This window comes from Bos mutus, chromosome 13 (genome assembly GCF_027580195.1).
Source record: "Bos mutus isolate GX-2022 chromosome 13, NWIPB_WYAK_1.1, whole genome shotgun sequence".
In the NCBI taxonomy this organism is placed as follows: domain Eukaryota; kingdom Metazoa; phylum Chordata; class Mammalia; order Artiodactyla; family Bovidae; genus Bos; species Bos mutus.
In genome coordinates, this window is record NC_091629.1 from 39,102,954 (window position 1) to 39,125,320 (window position 22,367).

Consider the following 22,367-nt stretch of genomic DNA (forward strand, 5'->3'; position numbering starts at 1 on the left):
TCAGGCACCTGCCCAGCCCGAGAGTCTGTGGCCTCTCTGAGAAAGTGCTGTTGTTCCCAATAGGGACACAAACCTCCAGTGGATGTGTGTGACCCTGACCAGTGATGGGGAGCAGGTCTCCCATGGTCCCAAATCACCTCCCAGTGGTGGTGGTGGTTTAGTCACCAAGTCATGTCCAACTCTTGTGATCCCATGGACTGTAGCCTGCCAGGCTCCTCTGTCCATGGGATTCTCCATGCAAGAATACTGGAAGGTGTTGCCATTCCTTTCTCCAGAGGATCTTCTCAACCCAGGGATCAAACTGGGGTCTCTTGCATTGCAGGCAGATTCTTCACCTTCTGAGCTATAAGGGAAGAGGGGAGTAACACCCTCTGGTGTAAAATTGCATTTGGCTCTGTCTTTTGAGTGCTCAGCCCCACCGAGCTTGGGGGAAAGGTCTGGAGACTTGGACGATGAGGGGCTGGTGAAGCCAAGGGGCAGCTGTGGCTGGGGGCTGGGTAGGGGTGCAGGCCCAGGAGACAAATCAACTCCCATGAGTCACTACAGCCAGGTATAATTTAACAAAACAAATGTATCCAACACAGATTTTAAATGTCAAAACATTTGAAATACCACACCTCACTGAGCACAGACAGTGAAACAGCCATATATGGGGGTCTGCGAGCAGTGGACCAGGGTCCAGGCTGGTGGGTTGCAGGGTCTGGTCTGAGGCCCTGGCGGATCCCTGAGTTGGAAGAAGTCCAGGCACTGACCTTGAGGTTCCAGGGTGGGGTGAGGGCCCCAGCACTGAAGCCCCCCACTAGAGGTTTGAGGATGAGGCTTGGCCAGCAGGGGCTTCCTCCTGGTGCAGGAAGAGGGGGTGCCTTCCCTAGGCTACTCCTGCCCCTCCAGCCTGGACTGTGGGGGTGCTAGGGGTCTGCTTCATTTTGCCATGGTTCCCAGCATGGATGGGGGCTCAGGCTTCACCCAGTTCTGCACTCTACACCCCACTTCTGGGAACAAGGGAGCAGCCCACTCCCAGCTACAAGCAAAGAGGAGTGAGTCTGCTCAGCCCTGTGCAAGCCGTCAAGGAAACACCGGAAGTGCGGCCACAGGAGACACAGAGCAGAGAGGAAGAGCAGCTGGGGCTTTCCTTCCAGACAGAGATGCCCAGGTGTGGAGGGCTCAGCCTTAGCCTCATCTGTACGTTTGTCCCAGTGACACACGAGACCATGTGGGGATAGAAAGGCAGACTCTAAAATTCAACCGGAAAAAACAGTGTAACAGTGGCCAGGACACTTCTGGAGGGAAGGATGGCAGGTCAGCAGGGAGGCCTTACTCACTATGGGAGCTCACTAACAAAGACGGCACAAGATTTGTTTGGTGCAAATAACTCAGGGGAGCAAGAGAGGCCCAAAATGTTCCCAAGGAGGCAAACATGGTAGATGGTGGAGGTGGCGTCCAAACAGCGGGGGAAGGTGGTGACAGGCTGCAGAGCTAGGGGTAGACGCTCAGGGCCTGCTGCATCCACTGTCCCTTCCCAGGACCTCCCTCTGCTGCCCAGGAACCACCCACCCCTCCCGGATTCCTGAACAATGGCACATTCCATAAGGCCCAGGTGGGTACTCTGGACAAATGCAGGGTGCATGCTCGCCTCTGCACCAGTCACACTTGTCCTCTGAGAACAGCCCCAGACCTGATGTTCAGGAGAGACCTCACCTCAGGTTGAGGGTTGGGAGGCTGCTGAGTAGGAAACTGCTTTTGTGGCCATTGACACTCTTTTCTCACCTCTGAGGGAAGGACCTGCCTAACAGTGAAACTCCCACAACAGGGGAAAGGAAAGCACCCTGGGGACACTGAGCTCCTGGATCCAGCTCTGCCTGCAGTCATCCTTCCTGGACTTTCAGTCCTTCTTGTGCAAAATAAATATTCCTTTATTGCCCTTAAGACAACCTGAATGAGTTCCTGGAATGGGTACTCTGACTCACAGAGATCTCTCTCTCTCTCTCCCTCACACACACACACACACACAAATCAAGATCAAGCAAAGATTAGAACACGGAAATAAAAGCCACAAGTCTGCTAGAAGAAATTATGAAATTTTTACTGTCATGATATACTATTGGAATTAAAAAAAAAAAACAAAGTAGTTTAGGCACTGCTGGAAAATTCTGCTATAAAAGTTAAGTGGTGGGAAAAAATTCTCTCAGTCCCAGGAGAAATTCCTGCCCCACTGTACCCTGCAATCACTCCTACAACTATGGCCCTGCCCTCTTGCCTCTCACTTCAGGCGATAGGGTGTGGAGAACAGGACCAGACCCCTGCCCCAGGGAGCCAGGAGGGCACAGTGTGCAGAGCTGGAGGGCCCGGGTCCTGGTGCAGGGCAGCTGCCCGTCTCCACCTCAGAGCCCATCTTTTCTGAGATGGTAGCCAGGCACACTCTGCCACAACCTCGAATGACCACTAGGCAAGCTCCAACTACACCGGGCAGCCTTCTTGGGGGCGGACGGTCTTCTGAGTGACATGTTGAGATGATTCCCTGTCCCCCCTCCTCCTTGGGGGTCTGCACCCCTGAGCTGAAAACTCCTGAGTTGGGCAGGACCACCAAGAAGTTGCAGGACCCTTGACCTGTCCACTGGTTAGCTTTGACCTCAGGCAGTCCCAGAGGGGAATGTTGGCCTCAGCGTTCCCATCACTAACAGGGAGACAATGACAGTTCCAGGCTCAGGGCCAGAAGCAGAATTCACGCTGGGTTACCCAGGACTAGGGCTGCAGCCTGGGGCAAGAGGGGGCGGCGTGGGTGCTCTGAGGCACTGCCTGAGGACTCCGGGCCTGGTCTCTGCCCTCCAGCATTTGCAATTTTGTAAGGGACAGAGAGTGAAATGGTTAAACAATAATAAGATAGTGGAACAGGATACAAGTCTGTCTGGGAGGGGAGGCTGTCCCCAACCTGCCCACAAACAGGTACAAGGTGCCAATGGGAAGCACATGGCCTGGCCCGGCCCCTGGCCCTCCACAGCCCAGGGTCCTCATGCCAACACAACTCCTCTGCCACCCCCATCAAGGCTGTTGTCCTGTGCACTCTTTCTCTGAGAAGCCATAGCTGGTTTTGTGCCACCTGTCTCCCCCTGACTGATCCCATTGTGTTTAGTAAAGAGCTGGCCTCTGGACTCCCAAGCTTCACAGCTCAGCAAGCAGCCCGTGGTGAGTGGGAAGGTGCAAAACACTGCTCAGGGTGTTGGCAAAACCCAGTAGCTTGTGCAGCAGCTTCTGAAGCTGCGGGGGACAGGGGAGGTGGAGAGAAGGGACTTCCTGTCTGAACTTCCACTGTGGAGCCACTGGGATGGCCTCTTTGACTGGGCAGAGGTCACTTCCAGCAGGCGACCAGCCCAGTCAGGCCCAGGGTTTAGGGACCACCTCCTTCTAACCTCGGGGAACAAACCCTCCTCACCCAGCAAATGCTGAAAGTCCCCTCCCCTTGTGCATGCATCCTTGTTAAGTTGCTTTATTGTATCCTACTTGTGCAATCCTATGGACCGCAGTCTGCCAGGCTCCTCTGTCCATGGGATTCTCCAGGCAAGAATACTGGCGTGGGTTGCTTTGCCTTCCTTCAGGAAAAAGTGAAAGTGAAGTCGCTCAGTCGTGTGTCGACTCTTTGTGACCCCAAGGACTGTAGCCTACCAGGCTCCTGTGCCCATGGGATTTTCCAGGCAAAGGTACTAGAATGGGTTGCCATTTCCTTCTCCAGGGGGTCTTCCTGACCCAGGGATCAAACCTGGGTCTCCCACATTGTAGGCAAACGCTTCACCATCTGAGCCAAACTCACAGGTCAAACCCATGTCTTCTGCATTGCAGGCAGATTCTTTACCACTAGCACCTCCCCTAGTTGGAAGCCCTCCCCTCTCCTTGGCCACTGCCAAAGGCAGAACAGTGATGTAAGTCACTCCAGGGTCCCTGTCTGTCACCATCACTCAGCACAGCCTTGCTCAGAAAGCAAGAACCCAGAACATCTTCAACATCCACTGCCTGGGCTTCTTGATGAGTTATGATGTATCCACACCACAGGGCACTGTCAAGACAGAGAATGACCGAGAGGGAGGGCCAACGTCATGGTTTAGTGAGGAGAGCAGGAACAGAGCAGCTGGCTTCTCTGTGGAGTAAGAGGCCAGCTCAACACCAGGCGGCTCCCTGGAGAGAAGCCTAACAGAGGCCAACCCAGGGAGAGGGCTGGGAGCTGGGGCCTCCGGGCATGTCCTCTTGACCTTAAATGAAATTAATGAATTGAATGAATGTGCGACCTGTGGCAGCTGCCCAGGTCCTGTACCCATGGCGACACGCCAACCACACACCCCTCTTGCCTCCCTGGGGTGGAGTGTTGTAGGTGGAGGGGACCAGATCTCAGCACATCCACTCTCACATCAGGGGCAGGACACTGGGTCTGGGATGGCAGAAAGGTCCTTCCAGGTGACACAACCCAGAATCTCCTGGGGCCGACACCATCTGGGGTGACTGCCCTCTATCATCCCTCATCTCAGTGGCCCCCAGATACTCCAGACACTGCTGGAACCCCTCCAAGAGGGTGCACGGTCCACAGCAGACAAAAGTCTGGGAGAGAAGACAGACCAACATCGAGGCCCGCTGCTCTGTGGGTCAGGTCAGTGCTGACCGCAGAGCAGAGCGTCTGAGCCTCCCCCAGAATTGCCTGTGCTGCTCAGGCACCAAGTTACTCATCTTAGTGCCTGAAAGAGCATCTTGGAGAGGGGGCTCCATAGATTGGGTGCACCTTGGGCTTAGCTTGACTGCTCGGCCACTGGTCTTGTTCCTCACAGTGCAGTCCCTCAGCGTTAGATGGTTCCAGTACCAGAATTTGGCTCAGTATAAAAGAGGACATTCTAAGTCCATCTAACTTCCACTTTCTAGATGATACACATCATAACCCTTGACAGATGCATTCCACCAGCCAGACCCACACTTAGTGCTGTGCACGGGTCACCTTGTGGAGTATGCATGGAGAAGCTACTGCTACTCTCATTTTACAGAAGACAAAGCCCAGACCCAGTCTGACCTGCATCCCGGCGCTCACCTCCATCGTGGGGCTGGTCTGTGAGCAGAGAGTAAGTGAACAGAGCACCCACTGGTTGTGGGCAAGTGGAGGGACCTCATTCTCATCTGTAAAGCCTTGGGGAGGGGGGCACGCCCCACCCCAGATTCCCAGAGGGGACACTTTGGGTAACTGCAGAAATTTGAGCACACTTTCTAGTGCAAAGGCCATGACTCCTTTCAGGACTGAACCTCCATCCATCACTCTCTCTTTCTTTGGTCTCCCCTCTGCTCCACTCTGGTTCTCATGCTCATCTTCTGGCTTGGAATTTCTGGGAGAGGGTGGACCAGGGTCACCAGCGACTCAGAGTGAACAGAATGCTCGAGCCCCAGAGAGCCTCGGGGTTCAGCACCATGGACAGTGCCCACTGGCCGCTGGCCTGGTGGGGAGAGATAGAGAGATTGGGCTGGGGAGGGCCTGGGTCGGGGGAGTAGGGCCAGCTTGGGGCAGGGGCCATCAGGAACACTCCACACTGTCCTCACTGCTCCTAGACTCTTTGTGACCTCTGATGAGGGGCAGGTGAGCAGCCTGTAAACCTCTACAGGAGCCTTACCAACTGCCCCACTGCCTACGCAGGCAGCAGCTCTGTCTGTGCGAGTCTTTGTCCTCTTGAGTGCTGGAGCCACGGAGATATGCTACCTCCTCCCCCATCCCCCGCCCCTCCTGGGTAGTCACATCCTGTCTGCTCTGGCTGCGCTGCAGTGCTGGCACCAGCCCGGCTCCAGGAGACCCTCAATTGGATTAGGGAAATGGCCTCTTACCACCCCTGCCCCTCCACCCTTGCTGGGTCAGCCGTGCTCCTCCTCAAGGAAAGAGGACAGGACTCCTGCCCTCAGCAGCACACAGGCGAGGTGCTGGGGCCTGGACTTGGCTGTGAGCTGGTGGGGGCATTCATCACTCTGGGTGTGGAAGCTGGGGTGGCAAGTCACATTCCAGTGATTCCAGCCCCTCTCAAAACTGCTTCAAAACCATCTGTGGGCTAGAGGCTTGTTTGCCATGTTTTCAAACACCTCTTGGCTAAAAAGCCCATGAGAATATTCAGACCAGTGGGATGTCTGCTGATTAGCCACCAGCAGGGCTGGAAAAGTCCTTGACTGGGACAGGCACAGGGCAGGGGATGGAGGCCTAACCCTGGGCCTGGCCCTACCTCTGTGCATGTGGGCAGGAAGGTACCTTGGTGGTCACCTGGGTATCTACATGGAATCATGGTCTTATCCCGACCCATACTTCACACCACAATGGCAACAAAGCCTGCCTTGCAGGGCAGCTCCCAGGCAGTAAAAACTGACTGCTGTTACCCCACTATCCACACACGAGCTCCTGTGGTCATTGCCAAGCCTCCTGTTTGTGTTTTCCTGCTGTGTGGGACCACAACTTGACTCAGGATCACCAGTGGTGCCAACTCTACACCTGTTTTGGAGGTTCTGTGTGCACCTTGAAGGAACTTAGCCATCAGAGAATGCTCTCGGCTCCAAGCCAGGAAAACCTGGGGGCCTGGTCTTAACTGAGAGCCTCTAGGACCAGTGGCAGAGAAGGCAATGGCACCCCACTCCAGCACTCTTGCCTGGAAAATCCCATGGACGGAGGAGCCTGGTAGGCTGCAGTTCATGGGGTCGCTAGAGTCAGACACGACTGAGCGACTTCACTTTCACGCATTGGAGAAGGAAATGGCGACCCATTCCAATGTTCTTGCCTGGAGAATCCCAGGGATGGGGAGCCTGGTGGGCTGCCGTCTATGGGGTCACACAGAGTCGGACACGACTGAAGCGACTTAGCAGCAGCAGCAGCAGCAGGGCCAGTGGATGTGGGGAGTGGATTTCTGTGGAAATGAGCAAACTCCCCAGCTGTGCTGGAGAGTGAGTCCTGTAGGACTGGGCACCACTGTGCTGTTGAGACCGGGGTCCAAACTGGTGTCCGTGTATTCCAGAAAGGGATTACCAGGAAGGAGTGGTGTCCCCACTGCAGTATGACTGTCCCTCACCCTGTCCTCCACCTCCAGGGCCAGTGGGAGTGGCCCTACCTTGAGTTCACTGGCAGCTGATTCTCCAGCTCCACAATTTTTAGTGTTTTCTGGTCATGTAATTGTGTGGGCAGCTCAGCAAATATCCTGTTCCTTCCCAATTTCAAATTACTGTCCACTGGCGTGTGGTCACTGTGCTCCCCGTGGACATCAGGCCCTGAACTCTGAGTCTTGGCTCCTCTCAATAGAATTAGAGCTCTGTCCTTGCTTAGGGCAATCTGATTATGGTGGACTTGGAGCCGAGTGGCTGGTGTCAGGGAGGGGGCCTGAGAGCGGTCATCCACGTCCCCCTAGACCCCACTCAACCAGTGTTTGGCTCTAGTTTTCTCCCAAGCTGACCAACCCCTGGGCATGGGGGGCACCCTGTGCTCTGGGCTTGACCCTGGGAAATGACACAGAGGTTCCCTCAGCCAGGCCTCCTGGGGCTCCCACCTGGATGGCTGTGATGAGGAGGGAGGGTGCCTTAGAAGTGATGGTGGGGTCCTGCACTCCCACTCCACTCAGCCCCCACCAGTGCGGGTGGGCCTGGCTGCCCTGCACTCTAGGATCACTTCACTTCCATCAGTGAAGTGAGAGGGAACACCCGGGGTGGAGGGGGCTGGCCGGCATCCTGAAGTTCCTTCTCCCACACCCGTATCTGATGAAGACCACTCTTCCTCCACCCCCAAGAAACTCCTGGCTGCGTGACCACATGGGGTCCACTGCACTATCCTCCTCATGGCCATGCAGGGCCCTCTGCAACAGGGAACAGGCTTGGCTTTTGCGTGTTGTGGGTGGCCCAGGTATGCGTGGCTCTCCGCCCTTTGCATGTGTGTGTGGGGGTCCTGAAGGGTGATTTCTATTTCTAGAAGCAGAGCAAAGAACAGAGCCACCCAGGCTGGGGCTGGGCCAGGCAACCCAAGCACGTGCCCTTCTCAGACTGGACCTGCCTCCTGCCTATAAACACAGGGTGGTTGGTCCACCTGGAGGACCAGGGGATGGAGGCAGCCCAGGCCGGTCCCCAGCTGCAGAAGGACCCTGCGTGACCCAGGCCCTGGGTGCCTGGAGCACTATTGACAGTCTGATCCTGAGGGCCGGGGTCAGAGTGGGTGCTGATTGGTGCCCAGGGGAGCTTCGCTCTCTTGAGAGGCAGGTCAGCAGCTCACAGGGACTGTGAGAGGCTTACTGATGCCCCACTCAAGGCTCATCAGCCCTTTCTTTCCTCACAGTAACTCGAGGTGGCTGTGACTCAGACTATTACCTGGAGATGCACGTGGGCAGCTGGCTCCCTCCCAGCCCAGGGGCCATGGATGGAGGAGCAGGGACAGGCTCTGTGTCTCTTCTGGAATGTTCCAGCACCCTCCTTTGTTTATCTGAAGTTCCCCTCCTCAACTTTTCACAGGCCCTTACCCCCCAAGTACTGACAAGAAGTCCTGTGGAGACAGGGGGATGCGGTGGGAATGTTGGACAGGGATCATTTGTGTCATTTGACTGGACTGTCTGACCCCAGAACTTGGGGACTGTTTTTTAAATTTCTTTGTAGACTCTGTTCCTAGGGACAGGTTGCCAGCAGCTGGCTGGCCAGGAGGGGACTGGTTTCATAAAGGTAACTGGATACCACCTGTGATGTCCCATCCTTCCAGTCACACTACACAGAAAGAGGGGTGGGCAGAAGGGTGGGGCTCTTTTGCCTGTATTTCCTATGAACCAGCAAATCTAACCTGTGGGTCTGACTTGAAAAACCAGCAACATGTAATTAAAGCTTGACAGAGGAGAGCTGGCTGCTGAATGAGCTTAAGTGACTGTGAAATTAACCGCGAGAGGGGATGGCAAGAGGGGCCCATGCAGGTGAGCTCAGGTCGAGATGAGCGCCTGGCATCCTGCAAGGGGTCCATGCTGCGACGGTGTCTGAGCTGTCCTCCCTCGAGCCCCCAGACACCAGTCACACTTCAGTGGGCGTATTGTGCATGCGTGTCTGTATGTCTATGCATGTCTATGCGTGTCTATGTGGGTATATATGTGTGTGAGCTGCATGTGTGCACAGCTGTCTTCCATGTCTGGTCCTGTTTAGCCCTTTGGTGCAACCAAGCAGGACACTCTGAGCTCTTCCTGAAAGGGTTAGTTGCTCAGTCATGTCTGACTCTTTGTGACCCTATGGACTGCAGCCTGCCAGATTCCTCTTTCCATGGGATTCTCCAGGCAAGAATACTGGAGTGGGTTGCCATTTCTTCTTCCAGGGGATCTTTCCTATTCTGTGATTGAACCCTTGTCTCCTGCATTGGCAGGTGGATTCTTTACTGCTGAGCCACCAGGGAAGCCTTCTTGAGGCAACCCCCTCACATCCTCTGTTTTAGCTCATCTCTGAAGCACCAGATAATAGTATCTGATGCACATTTCCAAGTTGTGGCACAGATGCTGAAAGGAGATGAAGATGGCAACTACTTGAGGATCTCACACTCATAGCCCCCAAGCCTCCTGGAGCTGGAGGACTGATAACCTGAACCCCAGTGGCCCCGCTCCAGCACCTCCGCACAACCAGAGATCAGAGAACTGTACAGGAGCTGATCACACACCCTGTGATGCCCACCCCTCCTCTCAGCCAGCCTTTAAAATGCTCCCCTGAAACCCATCAGAGAGTTCAGGCTTTTTCAGCCCCAGCTGCCCTGGACTCTGGGTTTGGTGCCACCAGTAAACACTACACTTTCCTTGTCACTGGACTGGCTTGACTGTGCGTGGGTGAGGGGACCGATGTGGTTTGGTGACGTTGGCTCAGGAAGACCCAGGTGGTGACTCCAGTGACAGAAATGCCTCATGACTGAGGCCTTGGCCTCCCCACAAGTGGCCTCTGAGAAGACCATCAGGTTCCAGGTGTCCAGCTGCTGCACCCCAGATCCTGAGCAGACCCCACACTCCCCAATCCATGTCACCGCCAAGGGGACATGTTTCTAAACAAACTTCCCCTCAGCCAACATGGGCCTCAACAGTCACCACTCTCTGGTTTCTGTGGAGGGAGGAGAACAATCTGGGTGATATTCAGCAGGTTCTGAAAATTAGACTCTGATCAAGAGGGCGGTTGAACATGGAGTCCAAATTTGGTATTTAGACCAGATGCCTTTGAAGGAAGCTCTGAGCCAGAAATGGGGTTTGACTGGAGCCTCGGCTCCCTGGACATGTGTCCCCTGACCCCTGGGGAGTGGTCTGCAGCCTCAGCCTCATGGGCCACAATGGAGCAAACAGCCCTCTCTTGCCTGTGCATTCATTTATTTTACATCATTTACCCTCGGTTCACCCTCACATTAATTAATGGGGGAACAGGACAGCAGCCTTGAAGGGGACGGCAGAGGTACTGTCTTGGCTTGGCGTGAGGACCCTGGGCTGTAGGGGGTCAGGGGCTGGGCCAGGCCGTGTGCTTCCCATTGGCACCTTACACCTGTTTGTGGGCAGGATGGGGAAAGCCTCCCCTCCCAGGCAGACTTGTGTCCTGTTCCACTTTCTTGTCATTGTTTAACCATTTCACTCTCTGTCCCTCACAAAATTACAAATAGTGGAGAGCAGAGACCAGGCCTGGAGTCCTTGGGCAGTGCCTCAGAGCACCCACCCCACCTCCCACCCCCAGGTTGCAGCCCTACACAGAGGGTAACTGCTTTGGACTGAACATGTGTCCCCCAGTCCAACCGCTGAATCCCAACCCCCAAGGCGATGTGTTGGGAGGTGATGAGGTCATAAGGGTGGAGCCCCATGATTAGCTTAGAGGCCCCAGGGAGACCCTGCCCGCCCACCCATGTGAGGACAGCAAAAGGACATGGCCCTTTTTTTCCTTTTCACTTTCTTCTTCTGTTTTTTTTTTTCTTTTCTTTTCTCTATTTTATGATTTTAATTTTCTTAAACCTATTATATATTTTTATACATTTATTCCTTTGTTTGCCTTTCCTACTATTCTTTTCCCCTTCTAGTTAATCTTCAATGTATATAAATCTTCTTCATCTACCTCTATTTAACTTTGCATATCTATTCTTTCTTTCTTTTCTTTCTTTCCTTTCCTCTCAACATATTTGTTAGTTTTGTTTTCATTGCTTTATTCCCCACTTGGCACCTTGCTTTAGTTTTGTTTTCCAGTTTGTGCTTTAGTTCAGTTCAGTCACTCAGTCGTGTCCAACTCTTTGTGACCCCATGAATCGCAGCAAGCCAGGCCTCCCTGTCCATCACCAACTCCTGCAGTTCACTCAGACTCACGTCCATCGACTCAGTGATGCCATCCAGCCATCTCATCCTCTGTCATCCCCTTCTCTTCCTGCCCCCAATCCCTCCCAGCATCAGAGTCTTTTCCAATGAGTCAGCTCTTCGCATGAGGTGGCCAAAGTACTGGAGTTTCAGCTTTAGCATCATTCCTTCCAAAGAAATCCCAGGGCTGATCTCCTTCCGAATGGACTGGTTGGATCTCCTTGCAGTCCAAGGGACTCTCAAGAGTCTTCTCCAACACCACAGTTCAAAAGCATCAATTCTTCAGTGCTCAGCCTTCTTCACAGTCCAACTCTCGCATCCATACATGGCCACTGGAAAAACCATAGCCTTGACTAGACGGACCTTTGTTGGCAAAGTAATGTCTCTGCTTTTGAACATGCTGTCCAGGTTGGTCATAACTTTGCTTCCAAGGAGTAAGCGTCTTTTAATTTCATGGCTGCAGTCACCATCTGCAGTGATTTTTGAGCCCCCCAAAATAAAGTCTGACACTGTTTCCACTGTTTCCCCATCTATTTCCCATGAAGTGATGGGACCAGATGCCATGATCTTCGTTTTCTGAATGTTGAGCTTTAAGCCAACTTTTTCACTCTCCACTTTCACTTTCATCAAGAGGCTTTTTAGTTCCTCTTCACTTTCTGCCATAAGGGTGGTGTCATCTGCATATCTGAGGTTATTGATATTTCTCCCAGCAATCTTGATTTCAGCTTGGGCTTCCTCCAGCCCAGCGTTTCCCATGGTGTACTCTGCATGTAAGTTAAATAAGCAGGGTGACAATATACAGGCTTGATGTACTCCTTTTTCTATTTGGAACCAGTCTGTTGTTCCATGTCCAGTTCTAACTGTTGCTTCCTGACCTGCATATATAGGTTTCTCAAGAGGCAGGTCAGGTGGTCTGGTATTCCCATCTCTTTCAGAATTTTCCGCAGTTTATTGTGATCCACACAGTCAAAGGTTTTGGCATAGTCCATAAAGCAAAAATAGATGTTTTTCTGGAACTCTCTTGTTTTTTCCATGATCCAGCAGATGTTGGCAATTTGATCTCTGGTTCCTCTGCCTTTTCTAAAACCAGCTTGAACATCAGGAAGTTCACGGTTCACATATTGCTGAAGCCTGGCTTGGAGAATTTTGAGCATTACTTTACTAGCGTGTGAGATGAGTGCAATTGTGCGGTAGTTTGAGCATTCTTTGGCATTGCCTTTCTTTGGGATTGGAATGAAAACTGACCTTTTCCAGTCCTGTGGACACTGCTGAGTTTTCCAAATTTGTTGGCATATTGAGTGCAGCACTTTCACAGCATCATCTTTCAGGATTTGAAATAGCTCAACTGGAATTCCATCACCTCCATTAGCTTTGCTCATAGTGATGCTTCCTAAGGCCCATTTGACTTCACATTCCAGGATGTCTGGCTCTAGGTCAGTGATCACACCATCATGATTATCTGGGTCATGAAGATCTTTTTCGTACAGTTCTTCTGTATATTCTTGCCATCTCCTCTTAATAGCTTCTGCTTCTGTTACGTCCATACCATTTCTGTCCTTTATTGTGCCCATCTTTGCATGAAATGTTCCCTTGGTATCTCTAATTTTCTTGAAGAGATCTCTAGTCTTTCCCATTCTGTTGTTTTCCTCTATTTCTTTGCATTGATCACTGAAGGAGGCTTTCTTATCTCTTCTTGCTATCCTTTGGAACTCTGCATTCAGATGCTTATATCTTTCCTTTGCTCCTTTGCTTTTTGCTTCTCTTCTTTTCACAGCTATTTGTAAGGCCTCCCCAGACAGCCATTTTGCTTTTCTGCAGTTCTTTTCCATGGGGATGGTCTTGATCCCTGTCTCCTGTACAATGTCATGAACTTCATTCCATAGTTCATCAGGCACTCTATTTATCAGATCTAGGCCCTTAAATCTATTTCTCACTTCCACTGTATAATCATAAGAGATTTGATTTAGGTCATACCTGTATGGTCTAGTGATTTTCCCTACTTTCTTCAATTTCGGTCTGAATTTGGCAATAAGGAGTTCATGATCTGAGCCACAGTCGGCTCCTGGTCTTGTTTTTGCTGACTGTATAGAGCTTCTCCATCTTTGGCTGCAAAGAATATAATCAATCTGATTTTGGTGTTGACCATCTGGTGATGTCCATGTGTAGTTAGTTTTGTTCTTAACTGGTAAATGTAATTTTTGATGTCTTTTGTTCACCGGGTCAATCTATTGTACTTTATTTTTATTGGACTGTTTTGACTTTGCTCATGGGTGTATATGTATATGTGTATATTCCATTATTTTAATTGTTATTTGCCTGATTTTGTAACTGCAATTTGTCTGGGGTTCATCTTTGGTTTCCTGTTTTTGCATATCTGTTTTAATCTACTTAATGCCATAACAAACCACTTGTGGAATCTTTGTTCCTGACCAGGGATCAAGCCCTGAGCCTTTGGAGGGGGAGCACTGACTCCAAGACCCTAGACTACCAGAGAACTAACCCTAAGGGGTATCAAGTAGTGAGAACTCACACAAAGGAAATCACTGTAATATAAGACCAGGCATCACCCAACCACCAATAGCACCCTGTGTAGGACGCCTCATCAAAACAACAAGCAAAACAAAAATACAAACCCAATCATCAGCAGATAGGATTACCACCTCACTCAGCCTTCCCCATTAGAGGAAAAACAAACAAGCAAACAAACAAAAACTCAGCACAAATCTCACCCTATATAAAGCTTACACAAACCACTGGACCAAACTTAGAGGGGAGAAACCAAAAGGAAGAAAGAATTCAACCTTGAAGGCTGGGAAAAGGAGACCTTAAACACAATAAGTTGAAAAAGAAAAATGAAAAGGCAGAGAAATACTACATAAATGAAGGAACAAACTAGAAAAACGTAAGTCCAAATAAATGAAGAGGAAATAGACAAACTACTTGAAAAAGAATTCAGAATAATGATAGCAAACATGATCAAAAACCTTGAAAGCAAAATGGAGAAAATGCAAGAATCAATTAACAAAGACCTAGAAGAGTTAAAAAATAAACATGCAGAGACAACACAATTACTGAAATTAAAAATACTCTAGAAGGAATCAATAGCAGAATATCTGAAGCAGAAGGATGAATCAGTGAGCTGGAAGACAAAATGGTGGAAATAACTTCTGAAGAGCAGAATAAAGTAAAAAGAATGAAAAAAAAAAAAAAACACAATAGTTTCAGAGATCTCTGGGACAATATCAAATGCACCAACTTTCCAATAACAGGAGTCCCAGAAGAAGAAGAGAAAAAGAAATGGTATGAGAAAATTTTTGAAGAGATTATAGTTGAAAATTTCCCCAACATGGAAAAGGAAATAGTCAATCAAGTCCAAGAGGCACAAAGAGCCCCATACAGGATAAACCCAAGGAGAAACACACCAAGACACATACTAATCAAACTAACAAAGAATAAACATAATGAAAGAATATTAAAAGCGGCAAGGGAGAAGCTACAAGTAACATACAAGGGAAATCCCATATGCCTAATAGCTGATCTTTCAGCAGAAACTCTGCAGGCCAGAAGGGAATGGCAGGATATACTTAAAGTACTGAAAGGTAAAAATCTACAACCAAGATTACTGTACCTAGCAAGGATTTCATTCAAAATTGATGGAGAAATCAAAAGCTTTTCAGACAAGCAAAAGTTAAGAGAATTCAATACCACCAAACCAGCTTTACAACAAATGTTAAATAGACTTATGTAGAAATACAAGACAGGGAGAAAAGATCTACAAAATCAACCCCAAACAATTAAGAAAATGCAATAGGAACATATATATCAATAATTACTTTAAATGTAAATGGATTAAATGCTCCAACCAAAAGACACAGACTAGCTGAATGGATACAAAGACAAGACCCATATATATGCTGTCTGCAAGAAACCCACTTGAGACCTTAAGACACGTATAGACTGAAAGTGAGAGGATGGCAAAATATATTCAGTGCAAATGGGAAATAAAAGAAAGCTGGAGTAGCAATCCTCATATCAGATAAAATAGACCTTAAAATAAAGACGATTACAAGAGATAAGGAAGGAGACTACATAATGATCAAGGGATCAATCCAAGAGGATGATATAACAATTGTAAATATCTATGCACCCAACATAGGAGCACCTCAATACATAAGACAAATACTAACAGACATAAAAGGAGAAATTGATAGTAACACAATAATAGTAGGAGACTTTAACACCCCACTCACACCAATGAGCAGATCATTAAAACAGAAAATTAACGAGGAAGCACAAGTCTTAAATGATACATTAGATCAAATACATTAGATAATACATTAGATGAGATGGATCTCATTGAAATCTTTAGGACATTCCATCCAAATGCAGAAGAATACACCTTCTTCTCAAGTGCACATGGAACATTCTCCAGGATAGACCGCATCTTGGGTCACAAATCAAATCTCAGTAAATTTAAGAAAATTGACATCATATCAAGCATCTTCTCTGACCACAATGCTATGAGACTAGATATCAATTACAAGAAAAAAAAAAAACCTGTAAGAAATACAAACACATGGAGATTAAACAACATGTTTCTAAATAACCAACAGGTTACTGAAGAAATCAAAAGGGAAATCAAAAAATTTCTAGAAACAAATGACAATGAAAACATGACAACTCAAAACCTATGAGACACAGCAAAAACATTTCTAAGAGGGAAGTTTATAGTAATACAATCCTACCTCAAGAAACAAGAAAAACATCGAATAGACAACCTAACTTTACACCTAAAACAACTGGAAAAAGAAGAACAACAAAAAACCCCAAAATTAGTAGAAGGAAAGAAATCATAAAGATCCAAGCAGAAATAAATGAAAAAGAAATGAAAGAAACAATAGTAAAGATTAATAAAACTAAAAGCTGGTTCTTTGAGAAGATAAACAAATTGACAAACTTTTAGCCAGACTCATCAAGGAAAAAAGGGAGAAGAATCAAATCAACAAAATTAGAAATGAAAAGAGGTGACAATAGACAATGCAGAAATACAAAGGATTACAAGAGATTATTATGAACAACTATATGGCAATAAAATGGATAACCTGGAAGAAATGGACAGATTCTTAGAAAAGTTCAATCTTCCAAGACTGAACCAGGAAGAAATAGAAATTATGAACAAACCAATTACAAGCACTGACATTGAAGCTGTGATAAAAATCTCCCAAAAAACAAAAGCCCAGGACCAGATGGCTTCACAGGAGAATTCTATCAAACATTTAGAGAAGAGCTAATGCCTATCCTTCTAAAACCCTTTCAAAAAATTGCAGAGGAGAACACTTCAAAACTCATTCTACAAGGCCACCATTACCCTGATACCAAAAATAGACAAAGACAACACAAAAAAAGAAAACTACAGGCCAATATCACTGATAAACATAGATTGCAAAATCCTCAACAAAATGTTAGCAAACAGAATTCAACACCACATCAAAAAGCTCATACACGGTGATCAAGTTGGGTTTATTCCAGGAATGCAAGGATTCTTCAGTATACACAAATCAATCAATGTGATATACCATATTAACAAATTGAAAGATAAAAACCATATGGTAATCTCAATAGATGCAGTAAAGCCTTTGACAAAATTCAGCACCCATTTATAATTAAAACTCTTCAAAAAATTGTCATAGAAGGAATCTACCTCAACATAGTAAAGGCCGTCTATGATAAGCCTACAGCAAACATTATTCTCAATGGTGAGAAACTGAAAGCATTGCCCCTAAGATTAGATCAGTCCTGGGTGTTCATTGGAAGGACTGATGTTGAAGCTGAAACTCCAATACTTTGGCCACCTGATGCGAAGAGCTGACTCATTGGAAAAGACCCTGATGCTGGGAAAGATTGAGGGCAGGAGGAGAAGGGGATAACAGAGGATGAGATGGTTGGATGGCATCATCGACTTGATAGACATGGGTTTGGGTGAACTCCGGGAGTTGGTGATGGACAGGGAGGCCTGGTGTGCTGCGGTTCATGGGATCGCAAAGAGTCGGACACAACTGAGCGACTGAACTGAACTGAAGGGTGTCCACTTTCACCACTATTATTCAACATAGTTCTGGAAGTCCTAGTTACAGCAATCAGAAAAGAAAAAGAAATAAAAGGAATCCAGATCAGAAAAGAAGAAGTAAATCTCTCACTGTTTGCAGATGACATGATACTGTACATAGCAAACCCTAAAGATGGCATCAGAAAATTACTAGAGCTAATCAGTGAATTTAGCAAAGCTGCAGGATACAAAATCAACACAGAAATCACTTGCATTTCTATATACTAACAATGAAAAATCAGAAAGAGAAATTAAGGAATCAATCCCATTCACCATTGCAACAAAAAAAATTAAATATCTAGGAATGAACTTACCTAAGGAGACAAAAGAACTGTACACAGAAAATCATAAGACATTGATGAAAGAAATCAAAGGTGACATAAACAGATGGAGAGATATTCCATGTTCCTGGGTAGGAAGAATCAATACTGTGAAAATGACTATACAACCAAATGTAATCTACAGATTCAATGTGATCCCTATCAAATAACTGATGGCATTTTTCACAGAACTAGAACAAAAAATTTCACAATTCATATGGAAACACAAAAGACCCCAAATACCAAACCAGTCTTGACAAAGAAGAATGGAGCGGGAGGAATCAACCTTCCTAACTTCAGATTATACTACAAAGCTACAGTCATCAAGAGAGTATGGTACTGGCACAAAAACAGAAATATAGGCCAATGGAACAAAAACAGGAATAATCCCACGCACCTATGGGTACCTTATTTTTGACAGAGGACGCAAGAATATGCAATGGGGCAAAGACAGCCTCTTCAATAAATGGTGCTGGGAAAACTGGACAGCTACATGTAAAAGAATAAAATTAGAACACTTCCTAACACAAAGATAAACTCAAAATGGATTAAAGACCTGGAAGTAAGACCAGAAACTATAAAACTCTTAGAGGAAAACATAAATAGAACACTCAGTGATATAAATCAAAGCAAGATCTTCTATGACCCACCTCCTAAAGTATTGGAAATAAAAACAAAAGTAAACAAGTGGGACCTGATTAAACTTAAAAGCTTTTGCACAGCAAAGGAAACTATAAGCAAGGTGAAAAGACAAACCTTGGAATGGGAGAAAATATTAACAAATGAAAGAATTGACAAAGGATTAATTTCCAAAATATACAAGCAGCTCATACAACCCAATGCCAAGATAACAAACAACCCAATCAAAAAGTGGAAAAAGACTTAAACAGATATTTCTGCAAAGAAGACATACAGATGGCTAACAAACAATGAAAAGATGCTCAACATTGCTCATTATTAGAGAAAAGCAAATCAAAACCTAAATGAGATATCACCTCACACTGGTCAGAATGCTGCTGCTGCTGCTAAGTCGCTTCAGTCGTGGCCATCATCAAAAAGTCTACAAGCAATAAATCCTGGAGAGAGTGTGGAGAAGAGGGAACGCTCTTGCACTGTTGGTGGGAATGTAAATTGATACAGCCACTATGGAAGATGATATGGAGATTCCTTAAAAAAAAAAACTAGGAATAAAACCACCATATGATCCAGCAATCCCACTCCTAGGCATATACCCTGAGGAAACCAGGGTTGAAAAAGACATGTATCCCGTTGTTCACTGAAATACTGTTTACAATAGCTAGAACATGGAAGCAACCTAGATGCCCATCAACAGATGAGTGGATAAAGTTGTGGTACATATACACAATGGAACATTACTCAGCCATAAAAAGGAACGTATTTGAGTCAGTTCTGATGAGGTGAATGAACCTAGAACCTATTATACAGAGTGAAGTGAGTCAGAAAGAGAAAGATAAATATCATATTCTAATGCACATATACAGAATCTAAAAAAATGGTTCTGAGGAATTTATTTACAAGGCAGCAATGGAGAAACAGACATAGAGAATAGAATGGACATGGGGAGAGGGAAGGAGAGATTTCTGTAAGGAAAGAGTAACATGGAAACTTATATTACCATATGTAAAATAGATAGCCAATGGGAATTGGATGTATGGCTCAGGAAACTCAAATACGGGTTCTGTATCAACCTAGAGGGGTGGGATGGGGAGGGAGATTGAGGGAGCTTCAAAAGGGAGGTGATATATGTATACCTATGGCTGATTCATGTTGAGGTTTGACAGAAAGCAACAAAATTCTGTAAAGCAATTATCTTTCAACGAAAAAAAAAAAAAAAGGACATGGTCAAGATCAGTACCTGGAGTCTGGTAGAAGCTTCCAGCCTTGTCCATCAGAGCAAATGGAGACAGCTTCCTGGGGTGACCACCCCAGGGAGCGATGGGCAGGGTGGCTGCCACCTGGGGAGGCTGCAGGGGCATGGCCACCATCCCATCCTCGAACGGTGGAGGAGAGTGGGGGCCGACAGCCCACGGGGTGCTTCTCCCTGCAGTGGGCATCTCTTCCTGGGGCTGCTTTATCTGCATCTTTTCTCCACCCATGCAAGGAACTAAATTCCCCCTCCCAGCACTGCACTTGTCACAAAAGCAAAGTCAGTTCATTTGTTAGACTGGGGGTGTGTCAAGCCGCTGACACTGGGTTTTGATGCAGAAGCGAGATCCAGCTGAACCGTGGCATCCTGGCACGGCGGAGCAGACAGGCTTCCAGAGGCCCCACCTCCTGCCTGCAATTACAGCAATTTGCATAACTGTGAATGGGGCTGGCCCCAGTTGGCGGGGCCTGTGTGGAGCACCAAGCAGAGACAGGCCTCCGCATAGCTCCCAGCAGGCCAGGTGGGCAGTGGCACGGCCCCAGAGGACAGAGAGGTCAAGAGTGAATTGTTCCCTGGGGCATGGTGTGTGTCACTGCGTTGCTTCTCCCCCCACCCCATCCCCAGCTGGCTGCCCAGGAATGAGCACAGTGCTCCCAGCCGCTCACACACTGAACAGATGAATACGCACTCCCCCCACCCCTCCCCTGCCCCGGCCACCCTAACGGTGTGGCCTAGAAATGGTAGAATCAATCTCTCACAGGTCTGGGGGCCAGAGGGGGAGACCAGGTGCCAGTGTAGATGGGCTCGGGGGAGGCTGCCTTCTGTATTCTCCTGCAGCAGAAAGAGGATGGGGATCCTCTGGCCTCTTATAAGGGCACTAATCCCATCATGAGGGGCTGTACCCTCAAGACCCCATCACCCCACAAAGTCATCACCCCATGACTAGGGCCAGTGATTCAACATAGGAATCTGGGGGGACACTTTCAGTCCAGAACAGCTGGCAAAGGGAGGGATGAACCATCTCCACATGGGGTGGGTGGGGGCCCTAGTGGCCGTGGGTTGGGAAGGCCTGGGCAGACTCTGGAGAATGGCCCCAAGTACACACAAGATTCCCACATGCATGGACAGGCCACTTCCTCCCGCTGTGGGCAGCGTCTGTGGCTGAACAGCCCAGTGGAACAGCCTGGCTTGTGCCAGCCATAAATGATTTACAATTTTCTCATGGCTATATTAACAAAGTAGAAACAGGTGGAAATAATTTCATTAATGGATTTTTTATTTAACTTAATTTATTCAAAATATTACCGTTTCAACAAGCAACCAGAATAAAAAGCACTAGTGAGGTGCTGATGTTTCTGCTTCCTACGAGCTCTCTGGAGTCACGAGTATGTAGTTTTCACCAAAAGTCCCTGGGATTCAGACTGGACACTGTATTGCAAAGGGCAGCTCGAGGCTCTTATGAGAAGCACTGAAGAGCAGTTTCCAGAAACGTCCACCCCACAGCCCGTGATGCCTGCACCCCCTCCCTGGGTCCCACCTCTGGCCCGCAGGGGAGAGAGAAGTGCAGCCTTCAAACCCCAGGGTCACCCCTAAAATGGGATGTGTCAGAACCTGCACAAGGTCAAGTTAGTCATTCATTTAAAGGGAGTCATGAGCAAAATTGTGCTAAAAGATAAAGCCACCCAGCAGGAACAGTGGGCAGGCAGCCCCTCAGGGGGACACTGGAGGAGCTGCAGGGACCCCAGGGTAGCCTGAGTTTGGGGCCATGGCTTCCAGAAGCAGACCTTGGCCTTCTCCGCACCCCAGGACGTGTCCAGATGCACCAAAATTTCCAAGGAGGGAGGAGGAGCCACAAGGAGCGCCCCAGGAAATCTTGCTTTCCTGCTCCATCACCCACCCAGCCCCAGAAATGAACTGGAGTTATGCCAAGTTGCTACCGAGGACAGGGTGCTGGGAAGGGTGGGAACACCCAGGAGAAGAGGCAGAGGTGAGCGGCTTCCCTCCCCCCCATCCCCAGCCTCAGTCTCCTTCTCCATAAATGGGGACAGTGGGGACAGCACTCAGCCCTGAGGGTGGCCATGGGGGGTGGAGGAGTCAGAGTCAGCTCTCAGAACTTCATTAGTGATGCGGGGAGTGGGGGGCAACCGTGTCTGGGCTGTCACAGTGCCTGACACAAGCCAGTCACAGCTTTGTCACAGTCCTGATCCCTGTGGGAGGTCTGCTTACCCCTCTCAGAATCTTTGTCATTACCTGAGACCCGAGTCAAGAGCCTCCATCAAAGGGTGGTGGACCACCCTCTCAAGGCCCGGACCACCTGCCACATGATTGGGTAAGAGGCCCTGAGCTGGTCAACAGCAGTCACACTTTCTAGAACTTGTCCTCCCCACTCAGAATACTGGGACGGACACAGACTGACTCTAGTGGGGAGCCTGGGGGTCCCTGCCCAAGACACAGTTCATGGCCCACAGAGAGGAGTGTGGGTCAGGGGCAGCTCACGAGGGAACCTACCGCCTCCTTCTCCCTAGATTTGTCCTAACGTTTATCCCCAGAGCTGAGACTTTGAAGGGTGGTCGCACAAGGTGCCTCCCAGCAGCCTCGCGAGGACAAGGACTCAGACGTGGACATGGAGACTGTTTCCCTGTTATAACTGCTAATCAAGATTTATTTTCCCTGACAGATCTTATCCTGAAAAGACATCCACACTCTGTTTATGACATGTAAATTACTTGGGATTTGCAAGTCGATTACCTGCA

The 22,367-nt window shown here is 48.4% G+C and overlaps 1 protein-coding gene across 1 annotated transcript in view; it reads right to left on the reverse strand.

Moving 5' to 3' along the window:
* The window catches only part of NTSR1 (neurotensin receptor 1), a 49,250-nt gene that overhangs the window by 6,037 nt on the left and 20,846 nt on the right, over window positions 1-22,367 (reverse strand). The window lies entirely within an intron of this gene.